Source organism: Mobula hypostoma, chromosome 4 (genome assembly GCF_963921235.1).
Source record: "Mobula hypostoma chromosome 4, sMobHyp1.1, whole genome shotgun sequence".
NCBI lineage: Eukaryota > Metazoa > Chordata > Chondrichthyes > Myliobatiformes > Myliobatidae > Mobula > Mobula hypostoma.
The window spans coordinates 145728716-145743672 of NC_086100.1; positions in this window are offsets into that span (position 1 = coordinate 145728716).

Sequence of the window (14957 nt, forward strand, 5' to 3'; positions counted from 1 at the left end):
CAACTATCTTAAAACTAATAGAATTAAAGTCACTAGAGCCAAAGTAGACCCTGACTGCCATCCCAGTTACTTGCCCTGCCTTGTTCCCCAAGAGGAGGTTTAATATTTCACCCTCCTGAGTAGGACCCTCTATATATTGACTCAGAAAACTTTCTTGGACTCAATGCAGAAATTCCACCCATCCAAGCCCTTAATACTCATTTGGAAAGCGGTGAAATCATCGGACAAAGTCAGCATGGATTTGTGAAAGGAAAATCATGTCTGACAAATCTCATAGAATTTTTTGAGGATGTATCTGGTAGAGTGGATAGGGGAGAACCAGTGGATGTGGTATATTTGGATTTTCAAAAGGCTTTTGACAAGGTCCCACACAGGAGATTAGTGTGCAAACTTAAAGCACATGGTATTGGGGGTAAGGTATTGATGTGGATAGAGAATTGGTTGGCAGACAGGAAGCAAAGAGTGGGAATAAACGGGACCTTTTCAGAATGGCAGGCAGTGACTAGTGGGGTATCGCAAAGCTCAGTGCTGGGACCCCAGTTGTTTACAATATATATTAATGACTTGGATGAGGGAATTAAATGCAGCATCTCCAAGTTTGCGGATGACACGAAGCTGGGCGGCAGTGTTAGCTGTGAGGAGGATGCTAAGAGGATGCAGGGTGACTTGGATAGGTTAGGTGAGTGGGCAAATTCATGGCAGATGCAATTTAATGTGGATAAATGTGAAGTTATCCACTTTGGTGGCAAAAATAGGAAAACAGATTATTATCTGAATGGTGGCCGATTAGGAAAAGGGGAGGTGCAACGAGACCTGGGTGTCATTATACACCAGTCATTGAAAGTGGGCATGCAGGTACAGCAGGCGGTGAAAAAGGCGAATGGTATGCTGGCATTTATAGCAAGAGGATTCGAGTACAGGAGCAGGGAGGTACTACTGCAGTTGTACAAGTCCTTGGTGAGACCACACCTGGAGTATTGTGTACAGTTTTGGTCTCCTAATCTGAGGAAAGACATCCTTGCCGCAGGGGGAGTACAAAGAAGGTTCACCAGATTGATTCCTGGGATGGCAGGACTTTCATATGATGAAAGACTGGATGAACTAGGCTTATACTCATTGGAATTTAGAAGATTGAGGGGGGAGCTGATTGAAACGTATAAAATCCTAAAGGGATTGGACAAGCTAGATGCAGGAAGATTGTTCCTGATGTTGGGGAAGTCCAGAACGAGGGGTCACAGTTTGAGGATAAAGGGGAAGCCTTTTAGGACCGAGATTAGGAAAAACTTCTTCACACAGAGAGTGGTGAATCTGTAGAATTCTCTGCCACAGGAAACAGTTGAGGCCAGTTCATTGGCTGTGTTTAAGAGGGAGTTAGATATGGCCCTTGTGGCTAAAGGGATCAGGGGGTATGGAGGGAAGGCTGGGGCGGGGTTCTGAGTTGGATGATCAGCCATGATCATACTGAATGGCAGTGCAGGCTCGAAGGGCCGAATGGCCTACTCCTGCACCTATTTTCTATGTTTTTATGTTTCTATGTTTAAATGGTCCAGTCAGAATTGGGGAGATTAAAAGCTTCTGCTTGTACCACCATATCATTCTTACAGCATTAGCAATTTTCAGCTATTCAAGATTCCACTGAATATTTGGGAGGAGGATCTGTAAATCAGCTCCACTAGAGTGACCTTCTCTTTCTAGTTTTCAATTTCTATGCTTATGGCCTCACTGGATATCCCCCAAGAATGTAATATTTAAGTGCTGCTTTTATGTCCTCTGTTTTCTAAAATACCCCATCTCACTTAGTTGTACCTTTGGCATGCCTGTGCCAGTTGTTAATACCAATATAACACTATCTCAACTGAGAACTTTCACAGGATCCAAGAGCAATCTCTAAAAGTATAGTTTCAGTCATGCCTTATTAAAGAATGAACAGCTATTAAAATAGCAACATTATCAGAATTATGCTCAGTTGATAAATAAAATAACCTGAAACACAGAATATGCACATAATGTTAGCTTATTGATGCCTCTCTTCAAAATAAATTGTACAATCGTTTTGGATAAACCATCTACTTTCATTATCATATATAAAAGAGTAGGTGGTGATATTAAAGATTGTTTTAGAATCTCAAGGCAGATATTTGCTGTGCCTGAAAGCATTAAAATCTGGATGACGTGAGGAGAGAGTACTTTCTTCAGTTCTAAATTCTCAACTTGCAATAAGAGTTCATAGTTCTCCTATAAGCCAGCTGTGGCTATAGTGTATCAAAGGCTTCTCTTGTGTTAATTTTTAACCTTTGGCAATCTTCATTTTGGTTGATTTATATAAGGTTAACATTTAAGGAATCAGAATCTGTTACAAGGTGGGCATTGATGGTGGACCCAAATGCAAGACACAGACACTGAAGTACTAGGAACAGGACTAGGTTTATCGAGATAGCAAGGTGAGTAAGTAAGAAATGATGCTGGACGTTGACACAGGCCCTGGACAAGACTAGGATACAGGGCCTGGGCTAGGACTTGGACTTGAGACATGGATTCGGACGGGGAACTAGGAATGAGGAGCCTGGACTAGGAACACAGAACTCCGGAACCAGAGCCTGGACAAGGACCCGGAACCTGGGTCTTGGGTGGGGTTCGGAACCTGGGTCTTGACTCAGAACCGGAACCCAGGTGTAGGCTAGGACTCGGGGAATAGGATCTTGGCAAGGATAGGACATGGCTACAGGACAGAATGAAGTACCCCAGTAGAGGGCTGGGCAAGGAATGGCCTGGGCTGGGCGAGGACACGAAGCTCAGATTTGGGCAGGGCTGGAACACAGCATCTGGACTTGGTCTTGGAACAGAGGAACACAGAGCCTTGGACGTGGACTGGGTGCTCAGAGCCTTGGACGTGGACTGGACAAGGTAATCCAGGGCAGGACGTTCCTCTTGGACTAGGTTTGGCTCGGCTCTTGGACTCGGCTTGGTAAGGCTCTTGGGTACGGAGCCAGGACTCCTCCTTGTAGCGCAGGGCCGGGACCTTTTCTAGGAGTGCAGGGCCAGGACCCTTGCCGAGGGCACTTGCTAAGGTAAACTGCCGAGGCACTCCTGGGCTGAGTGAGGCCCTAGATTTGGATGAGGATACGAAGCTCAGACTTGGACAGGGCTGGAACACAGCGCCTGGAACTTGGAACACAGGAACACAGAACACACATCCAGGACCCCTCCTTGGGAACAGGACCTAGGGCCAGGACTCTTCTTTGACACAGACAGTAAACACGCGGACACAAAGAGATAGTTCCAAACTCAATGATAGATAGTTCCTTATTTTGGCGTGGCAAGGCTCTGGTCTCACTCCAGCAGTTGAACTTGACGAGGATGCAGACGAGGCTTCAGAAGGAAGGGGAAGGGAACAGTCCTGCAGGGATTCCTTGGTTTGAGAGGTATTTATGTGCCAGCCCAAAACGAGAATCAGGCGCCTCAATTAAGGCACCCAATGGAACAAGGGAAAACAGGAAAACCTGTAATAAGGAATTGACGGACCGGACTGTGAATCAGAATGTGGACTTCACAGACCGGACCATGACAGAGTCAGATTTAATATTAGTGGCATATAGCTAGAAATTTGTTAACACTACGGCAACAGTCTAATAAAATACATGATAAATAAATATAGAAAAAACTGAGTTACATTAAGTATACACATGTCTACTGAATAGTTAAGTTAAAATAATTCATGCAAAATAACAGAAATAAAAAAAAGTGAGATGGTGTTCATGGGTTCAATGTCCATTTAGAAATCTGATGGCAGAGGGGAAGAAACTATTCCTGAATAGTTGAGTGTGTGCCTTCAGGCTTCTGTACCTCCTTTCCAATGGTAACTGTGTGAAGAGGGCATGTCCTAGGTGGTGGGGATCGTTAATGATGGATGCTGCCTTCCTAAGGCACTGGTCTTTGAAAATGTCTTGGATACTACGGAGTCTGGTACCTGTGATGGAACTGACTAATTTTACAAGTTTCTGCAACTTATTCGATCTTGTGCAGTCAATTCTCTCCCCATACCAGATGGTAATGCAGCCAGACAGAATGCTATCCATGTTACATTTGTAGAAACCAAATCTCCTCAAACTCTTAATGAAATATAGCCACTGCCTTGCCTTCTATATAGCTGCATCAATATGTTGCATCCAGGTTAGGTCCCAGACATATTGATTCCCAGGAGCTGGAAATTGATCACTCTCTCCACTTCTGATCCCTCAATGAGGACTGATTCACGTTCCCTCGTCTTAAGCCTGCTGATCTAAAATCAGCGTATTGGTGTTGCTGACGTTGAGTGCAAGGTTGTTGATGTGACACCACTCAACTAACTGGTAAATCTCACTCTTGTACACACTTTCATCATCATCTGAAGTTCTGCCAACAATAGGCATCAAATCTGCCATCAAATTTATGGATGCTATTTGGGCTATGCCTACCACACAGTCATAGGTGTAGAGAGATTAGAGCAGTGGGCTAAGCACACATCCCTGTGGAGTGCCAGTTTTAATTGTCAGCTAGGTGGAGATTTCCGATCTGCATAGATTGCGGTATTCTGTTTAGGAAGTCATGGATCCAGTTGCAGAGAGACATACAGAGGCCTAGGTTCTGTAGCTTTTCGATCAGGACTGTAGGAATAATGGTGTTATGCGCTAAGTTGTAGTCAATAAACAGCATCCTAAAATAGGTATCTGCATTGTCCAGGTGATCCAAGGCTGCATGGGGAGCCATTGAGATCGCATCTGTTGTAGACCTATTGTGGCCATAGAAGAACTTCAGTGGGTCCAGGTCCTTCTTAGACAGGAGTTGATTCTAGCCATGACCAACTGCTCAACACATAGCGTCACTGTAGATGTGAGTGCTACTGATGATAGATGTTGAGGGAACTCACACTGCTCTTCTTGGGCACTGATATAAATGTTGCCCTTTTGAAACAAGTGGGAATGTCTGACTACAGCAGTGAACACAACAGAAGACTGTAGCTTGTCTTCTGCTGAGTGAACACTGGGGGCAGTACCAACTCCATCTTGGATGCCAAGCCACACTGTCCCTGGTAGAGTTTACATACTCCAATGTCTCTCTCCTGGGGGGCTGTAAACAGGCGACACCTCGGCTTGAGGCCTAGTGCTCATTAGAACCTAGACCATGCAGCTCCTCAGCTGTCTGCCAATAAATCAATGAATCAGACTTGCAGCATTCCACATTAACAATATCCAACAAGGTCTTGTGGTCACAAGAAAAGTGACTAAGATGACCACTCACTGTTAAGCTGCACACTGCTTTGCACATTGACTCCTCTGATGTCTCTGTTGCAGGCAACAGCACAATCCACACCAATTCAAACTGCTTCAGTTCCTCTGTCAACAAGTAACTTGTTGATGGGGTAGACCTGCAATAATTTATGTTCTTAGTATCCAGCAGGGTCTTGTAATCAATCTAAAAACAATATGTTTACATAAGACAATAACTCCCCTGGTTGATCCCGTAGAAGCCACTGTGATCGAACATGCCACTGTCTTACCGAAGACATTACATTTGCCTTTCTCATCAGCCTGTAAGTTAACCTTTAGGGAGTCCCAAATGAGGACTTCCAAGTCCATTTGCTCAATTTTTTTCAATTTTCTCTCCATTTAGAAAATAGTCTCTGCTTTTATTCCTTCTAACAAAATGCATGACCATACACATCCCAACACAGTTCCATCTGCCATTTCTTTGCCATTCTCCCAATCTATCTAAGTCCTTCTGCAGCCTCCCTGCTTCCTCAACACTATCTGCTCCTCCACCTATCTTTGTATCATCCATAAATGTGGCCACAAAGCCATCAATTCTATCATGCAAATCATTGACATTTAACGTAAAAAGAAGTGGACCCATCACAGAACCCTATGAAATACTATGTCATGGGCAGCCAACCAGACTGGTATTTATTTCCACTTATTTTCATTCTTTGCCTCCTCACAAACATCCAATCCTCTATCCATGCTAGTATCTTTCCTGTAATATCATAGGATCGTATCTTGCTAAGCAGTCTCAAAGGGAGCTGGAAGAGACATGCAATAAGGGTAATGTCACAGTTATAATGGGGGACATCAATATCCAGGTGCTTGGGAAAATCAGGTTGGTGTCAAATTGCAAGAGAGGGAATGTGTTCAAAGCCTACAAGATGGCGTTTTAGAACAGTTTGTGCTTGAGCCTACCAGGGGAAAGGCTGTCTTAGATTGGGTGTTGTGTAATAATCCAAATCTTATTAGGGAGCTCAGTGTAAAGGAACCCTTAGGAGGCAGTCTTTATAATATGATTGAATTCATACTGCAATTTGAGAGGGAGAAGCACAAGTCACCTGTATTAATATTGCAATGGAATAAAGAGAAATACAGAGATATGAGAGAGGAGCTTGACCCGGTGTATTGGAGGAGGATACTGGCTGAGATAACAGCAGAGCAGAGGTGGCTGAAGTTACAGGGCATAATTCATAAGGCACAAGATGGGTATGTCCCACAGAAGAAGAGTTCTCAAGTGGCAGAGGTAGGCAACCATGGCTGAAAAAGGAAGTTGGGGAAGTTGAGGATTGCATTAAAGCATATATATTAGCAAAAACGAATGGGAAGTTGGATGATTGGGAAGCTTTTAAAATCCAACAAAAGGCAACTAAAAAAGCTATAAAAAGGAAAAAGATTAAATATGAGAGCAAATTAGCCAATAACATAAAGCAAGATGCTAAGAGTTTTTTTCAGTTATATAAGCAGTAAAAGGGATGTGAGAGTTGATACCAGAAAATGATGCTGGTAAGGTAGTAATGGGGGTCAAAGAAATGGCAGATGAACCTAATCAGTACTTTGCGTCAGTCTTCACTGTGGAAGACACTGGCAGTTGCCAGAGGTTCATGAGTGCTGGGGAAGTGGAGTGAGTGCCATTGCTATTACAAAAGATAAGGTGCTAGGCAAACTGAAAGGTCTTAAACTGGTTAAGTCACCTGGATGAGACGGACTACATCCCAGAGTTCTGAGAGAGGTTGCTGAAGAGATAATGGATACATTGGTCATGATCTTTTAAGAATCACTTAATTTTTTCAAGATTCTGAAGAGCTGGAAAACTGCAAATGTTACTCCACTTATAAGAAGGGAGGAAGGCAAAGGAAAGGACATTATAGGCCAGTTACCTGAACCTCAGTGGTTGGGAAAATGTTGGAGTCTGTTGTTAAGGATAAGGTTTTGGTATACTTGGAGACTAAGGATAAAGTAAGTCTAAGTCAGCATGGTTTCTGCAAAGGAAATTCTTGCCTGACGAATCTGTTAGAGTTCTTCAAGGAAGTAACAAGCAGGGTGTACAAACGAGAGGCAGTGGGTGTCATTTATTTAAATTTTCAGAAGGCATTTGATTAGGTGCCACACATGAGGCTGATTAACAAGATGAAATCCTAAGGCGTTACAGGAAAGATATCGGCATAGATAGAGGATTGGCTGACAGGCAGGAAGCAGCATGTGAGAATAAAGGGGGCCTTTTCTGGTTGGCTACCAGTTACTAGTGGTGCTCCTCAGGGGTCAGTAGTGGGACCACTAGTTTTCACATTGCTTGTCAATGATTTAGATAATGGAATTAATGGCTTTGTGGCAGGTTTGTGGATGATACACTGATAGGGGGAGGAGTAGGTAGTGCTGAGGAAGCAATAAAATTGTAGAAGGACTTAGACAAATTGGAAGAATGGGCAATAAAGTGACAGATGGAATACAATGTTGGGAAATGTTTGTAATGTATTAGGGTAAAAGGAATAACGCTGCAGACTATTATCTAAATGGGGAGATGGTTCAAACATCAGTGGTGCAAAGGGACTCAGGAGTCCTTGTGCAAGACTCCCAGGAGATTAGTTTACAGGTTAAGTCTGTGGTAAAGAAGGCAAATGCAGTGATGACATTTATTTCAAGGGGAGTAGGATATAAAAACAAGGAAATAATGCAGAGGTTTTATAAGACATTGGTCAGGCCACACTTGGAGTATTGTCAACAGTTCTGGGCCCTCTATTTCAGAAAGGATGTCATTGGAAAGAGTCCAGGATGTTCAGAAGGATGATTCTGTGAACGAATGGGTTAACATATATGGCCATTTGGCACCTTTGGGCCTGTACTCACTGGAATTTAGAAGAAAGTGGGGGATCTCATTGAAACCTACCGAATGTTGAAAGGACTGGGTATGGAGAGGATATTTCCTATGGTGGGGGTGTCCAGAACTAGAGGGCATAGCCTCAAAATTAAGGGGTGGTCTTTTAGAACGGAGGTAAGGAGGATTTTTTTTAGCCAGAGAGCAGTAAATCTGTGAAATGCTCTGCCACAGACTGTGGTGGAGGCCAAGTCCATGCGTATATTTAAAACAGAAGTTGATAGTTTCCTGATTGTGCAGGGCATCAAAGGATGTGGCGAGAAGGTAGGTGTATGGGGTGGAGTGGGATCTGAGATCAGCCATAATGGACTGGTGGAGCAGATTTAATGGGGTGAGTGGCCTAATTCTGCTCCTATGTCTTATGGTCTTATAAGCAGCACCTTCTCAAAGGCCTTCTGAAAATTCAGCTACACAATCTCCACCAATTCTCCTTTGTCTATCCTCCTGCTATTTCCTTAAATAATTCTAACAGATTGGTCAGATAACATTTTCCCTTACGCTGATTTTGGCCTATTTTATTATTGCCTCCTAGTATCCTGAAAGCTCATCCTTAATAATCGACGACTCCAGCATCTTCCCAAACTCTGAGACCAGGCTGGCTGCCCTATAATTTCCTTGCTTCTGCCTCCCTACCTTCTTGAAGAGTGAAGTGACATTTGCAATTTTCTAGTCCTCCAGAACAATGCCAGAATGTATTGATTATTGAAAAATTCTTACTAATGCCTCCGTATTCTCTTCAACTACATTTTTCAGACCCTGGGGTGTAGCACATCTGGTCCAGGTTACTTAGCTACCTTCAGACGTTTCAGTTTCCCAAACACCTTTTCCCTGGTATTAGCAACCGCACTCAATTCTGCAATCACTCCCCCCTCCATACTCTCAAACTTCAGGCATACTGCTAGTAACTTTCACAGTAAAGACTGATGTAAAATACTTATTCAGTTTGTCCCCCATTTATTTGTCCCCTACTACTATGTTTCTAGTGTCAATTTTCAATGGTCTGATATGTACACTTGTCTTTCTTTTACTCTTTATATATCTAAAAAAAGTTCTATCCTCTTTGATATTATTGGCTAGCTCACCTTTATATGTCTTCTTTTCCCTTGTTATACATTTTTAGTTGCCTTATGTTGGTTTTTAAAGGCTTCTCACTGTTCTCACTTCCCACTAATTTTTGCTCTGTTATATGTCCTCTCTTTTGCTTTTATGTTGGCTTTGACTTCCCTTGTTTGTGACAGTTGCATCATCCTGCCTTTAGAATACTTCTTTGGGATGTTGAGTCTTGAAAGCTGTGATGTGCCAAGTCAAAAGATCAAGTGCCATTTACTGAGCACTTACTTAGCTTCTTTGAAACATTGGAAGGATGGAGAGGTCAAAATGAGAGTTGAGCAAAGATTAAATTAACAAGCAACTCGAAGCTTCAGATCGCTCTGATGGACTGCTCTTGTTCATGTGTATCACTGCATTCAGAAAGTTTTGTCTTTCATTTTTTTCTGACTACCACTTCTCAAAACAACTTTGCAGGTTTTATTGTAAGTGAGATGATCACATCAGAGTTAAGCCTAAAGATTTAGAGAAATATTTAAAAAGAAGCATCATGTTTTTTTTTCTTTTGTTCTTTTATACATTGTTCTTTTTTCTGCAGAGTTGTAAATTAATGCTTAACATTGGATCTATCTAAAGCTACCTTTCGGCATACCAATGAAGGCTCAGTTAAACTTCCAATATTGCTCATCTTTTTTCACCTTCCACCTGAGAAACTTCAATCCATGCTAACAAAGACTTAAACCCACTGTTCCATTGCCAATGTGGAATAATTCAATTAATGCAAGATTAAAAATAAGACCTCTATGTATATGAGAAAGTATTAAGTTCAGTTTAATAGTAGCTCTCGGGCAATGTAATTGGCACTCCTATTAGTGGATAAACTTTTTAGAGTAAAGCCTTATTGCAATTGTTCTTCCAGTTCTTTTGAAGGTAGAATATTTATCAAGAATCTTCCACCAGCAAGGCAAAGAGACTGAAATTGAGCCACACAAAGAGAATTAACTAGTTATATATAGCCTGACACTTCTGAGTCTTACTGGCTGATTTTTCTTCTTTATTTTACACTTTTGAATTGAATATTGATGTATTCGCAACACTGAAGTTTTATAATCAGTTTCTGCGTGTTCAAGATTTTACAAAGCCTGAGGTGACACTTGCAGAAATTGCAATAGGAATATTTTGAATTGCTTCTGCTGCTTGCTCAATTTACGAAGTTACTTCAAAAAATCTACTTGGTGAGAAATGTTTGGTCTAGAATTAAATGTAATTATGTCCTTTATGACTTTGGTATAAATAGCAAAGACTGGAAATTTTCTCCTTCACCTTTTGAATGCAGGGTTGGAATATATTCTTGGCTGATTCACAGAAACCCTATTCTCTCTGGTGTCTCTGTCAGTTCTTTGGGCAAATAGTTTGGATAACAGCAACCTCAATGCTTAATGCAAATTACTACTGTAATTATATTCAGCAAATACATGCAAATTATTGACATGAATAAATAGAAATTAATAAATATTTACTTTCGTTCCTGGTCTTCTGCTTCTATAGCCCATCCACTTCAAAGATCAAAATGATCAGAGATGCTCTACTGCACATCACTATTATGATGTGTGGTAATTTGAGTTACTATCACCTTCCTGTCAGCGTGAACCTATCTGACATTCTTCTCCGACCTTTCTCATTAACAAGGTGTTTTGCCCACAGAACTGCTGCTCATTGGAAATTTTTTTTCGCATCATTCTCTGTAAAACTCTAGAGAGTGTTGTTTGTGAAAATCCCAGGAAATCAGCCATTTCTGAGATACTTAAACCACCAAAATCACCTACTCATATCCATTTCTTCCCCATTCTGATGTTTAGTTTGAACAATAACTGATCCTTTTGACCATGTCTGCATGCTTTTATATATTGAGTTGCTGCTACATGTTTGGTTGATTAGATATTTGCATTAACCAGCAGGTGTACAGGTTACTTAATAAAGTGGCCACTGAGCATATATCCATACTTCCTTATGACACAGAAGAAGATTATTTTGAATAGTTGTCCATGCCAACGGAGAGACCAATCCTATTTCCCCATTATTTTTCTTGTACTAAAGTCTGCCTTGCAACTTCTCCTCAATTCCATCATCCACAACATTTTACAATGACCAATTAACGTACTAAAACACATGTCGTTGGGATGTTAAAAGAAACCAGTGCTCCGGGATGAAATGGAATCTGGATGAATTAATAAAGTGCTGGAGGTTCTCAAAAGGATCTGTGGAGGGAAATGAGCAGTCATTGTTCAGGTCAAGTCTCTTTATCTGGACTGAAAGCAGGGCGATGGCCAGATTAAAAAAGAGGAGGGAAGTGGTGTATCAAGAGTAACCAGGGGATAACTGAATCCATGTGGGGGGCGGGGGGGGTGGGTTGATAGATGAAGTTGGGTTGGGGGAGAGTGAGAATGATGTCAGAACTGTGAGGTAATAGACCAAAGAAACAATAGACTGAAGATGATGTAAGCTGATAGAAGGGGAAGCTGGAGCATGAGATAAAGAAAGGCACTTGTGGAAGTGAACACTCCTCCCACTGCCTGTCTTATTTTCACACTTTTCTTTTGACATTCATGGAGACCACTCACTCCATCATTTCTCAGGTAGCTTCCAACGTAACCCTATTTTCCCTTTACCCTATTCTCTCTGCACATCCATCTATTCCTCCCAGATTCTGCACAATGAGAAGTAAGGTGGAGTGGTCAATTACTGTGTCAACCTGTACATCTTTAGAATGGGGTAGGAAACTGGAGCACCCAGGATGAAACCCACATGGTCACAGAAAGAACATTCTGATTCCATAGAGAGAATACCAAAGATCAGAACCAAACCCTGGTCATGGTACTACCAGCTACTCCAGTACGCTGCCCACATTCTTCAATAGGTGCTGAGGCTGACCACACATAGCAAAGGTGTGATTCCAAGGGTCAGATTCATTCCTTATCTGCCATCTGTCATCAGACACCAAACCCAACCAATCCATGAGCCGACCTAATCCATGAGCCAGCTGGTACCTGCGCAATGCCTTGTGTTTATTTTCCCCTCAACCAAAAATTACAGAAGAGATACTACTATCTTTGTATAAATTTATGCAGTAGCTTGCCTATTTTTCAAGACTCTTGTGAAATTGACTATGTATTCTCCAGGATTCTGTTACTTGACATCTAACTACCTCAGTCTTTACTTGATAATCCATTTTCACATCAATTATATATCAATATAGTTTAACTTTTCCAGATATATTAGTTACCATGTCTTGCATGTTAGCTTTTACAGAGGCTGACACAATATGAAAGCTGTTTAGTCTTGGAGAATTCGTGCTGTGAGTTTCGAAGTCATTTGGAATCAAAAGAGTGTTGATTAATAAATCAGATATTCTAACATTGCAGGTCAATAAATGGGAATGGATTGCTCTGCTGGTAGGGGTTAGGCTGAATGGCCTTTTTCTGTGTGGTAATAAGTAAATGTTAATCAAAGTAACAGCCAATATTTAGCCATATTTCTCTGTATTACTTATGTGTAATCAATCAGCTTGACAGGAGTTATATGATGGCCCAAATACAAAGGGCGGGGGTGGGGGGGGGCATGGAGACACAGACACAGAATGAACAGTTCACTGAGATTTAATAAGAACTGTTTGGAACCAAAGGAAAATATTAAGTGCGAGGCCAACACGCCCACTTAGTAAAAACTCTCAAACCAACTAAAAATTAGCACTGTGGCTCAAAAGCAGTTACCCGGAACTCAATTAATACTGCCCCTTTAATAGCGTCTACCTAAATCTCTAATCTTCTTTCCCGGAACTTTGTTTAAGGTAAGCAGGGAGTGCTGTCATCACTGTGCTTCAATCAGGACTTGACAAGACTGAAGCAAAAGGAAGTGAATTGAATACAATTACAAAGAAACCCCTGTTGGCTGGAATGTGTGCAGTCTCACATGCATGATCGCCGAATTCTTTCAGCTGTCTGCTTGCGAGAGCAGCCAGATTCCATGGCAGTGTCCGTAGTTAGAAACATAGAAACATAGAAAATAGGCGCAGGAGTAGGCCATTCGGCCCTTCGAGCCTGCACCGCCATTTATTATGATCATGGCTGATCATCCAACTCAGAACCCTGCACCAGCCTTCCCTCCATACCCCCTGATCCCCCTAGCCACAAGGGCCATATCTAACTCCCTCTTAAATATAGCCAATGAACTGGTCTTAACTGTTTCCTGTGGCAGAGAATTCCACAGATTCATCACTCTCTGTGTGAAGAAGTTTTTCCTAATCTCAATCCTAAAAGGCTTCGCCTTTATCCTCAAACCGTGACGCCTCGTTCTGGACTTCCCCAACATCGGGAACAATCTTCCTGCATCAAGCCTGTCCAATCCCTTTAGGATTTTATACGTTTCAATCAGATTCCCCCTCAATCTTCTAAATTCCAACGAGTACAAGGCTAGTTCATCCAGTCTTCTTTCGTATGAAAGTCCTGCCGTCCCAGGAATCAATCTGGTGAACCTTCTTTGTACTCCCTCTATGGCAAGGATGTCTTTCCTCAGATTAGGGGACCAAAACTGCACACAATACTCCAGGTGTGGTCTCACCAAGGCCTTGTACAGCTGCAGTAGTACCTCCCTGCTCCTGTACTCGAATCCTCTTGCTATAAATGCCAGCATACCATTCGCCTTTTTCACCGCCTGCTGTACCTGCATGCCCACTTTCAATGACTGGTGTATAATGACACCCAGGTCTCGTTGCACCTCCCCTTTTCCTAATCGGCCACCATTCAGATAATAATCTGTTTTCCTATTTTTGCCACCAAAGTGGATAACTTCACATTTATCCATATTAAATTGCATCTGCCATGAATTTGCCCACTCACCCAACCTATCCAAGTCACCCTGCATCCTCTTAGCATCCTTCTCACAGCTAACACTGCCACACAGCTTCGTGTCATCTGCAAACTTGGAGATGCTGCATTTAATTCCCTCATCCAAGTCATTAATATATATTGTAAACAACTGGGGTCCCAGCACTGAGCCTTGCGGTACCCCACTAGTCACTGCCTGCCATCCTGAAAAGGTCCCGTTTATTCCCACTCTTTGCTTCCTGTCTGCCAACCAATTCTCTATCCACATCAATACCTTACCCCCAATACCGTGTGCTTTAAGTTTGCACACTAATCTCCTGTGTGGGACCTTATCAAAAGCCTTTTGAAAATCCAAATATACCACATCCACTGGTTCTCCCCTATCCACTCTACTAGTTGTGACAGATCCCCATTTCCTAGGCACAGCATTGGAGGAACTAGAGGCCTGTGAATGCAGGAAGTCCCTGATGAGAGACTTGTCCAGGATTGTTTGAGCCAGGACTTAAGAATGTTCCTCTAGGCCATACTCTCCCAATCAACAAGGCATTGGATTCCACCCTGCACCCTGCAAGATGCACTGAGCAGAATAGTTGAGTGATCCATCCACTAAGCATAGGGAGTCGGGTGACTGGAGCAAGGGGAGACGAAATCACCAGCTTGAACATGGGAAACATTGAGTGAATTTTCATGGATAATGGAAGGCACAGTATATAGGAGGATCTGTTGATAACCTTCTCCACTAGAAATGGTCCTACATATGGTCCTACATAGCATGGGATCAACTGGTGGCTCAGTGGAAGATTTTTAGGCACCAGTCAGACTTTTTCCTTGGCTTGAGAGGCTCACTTGTCAGCAGAG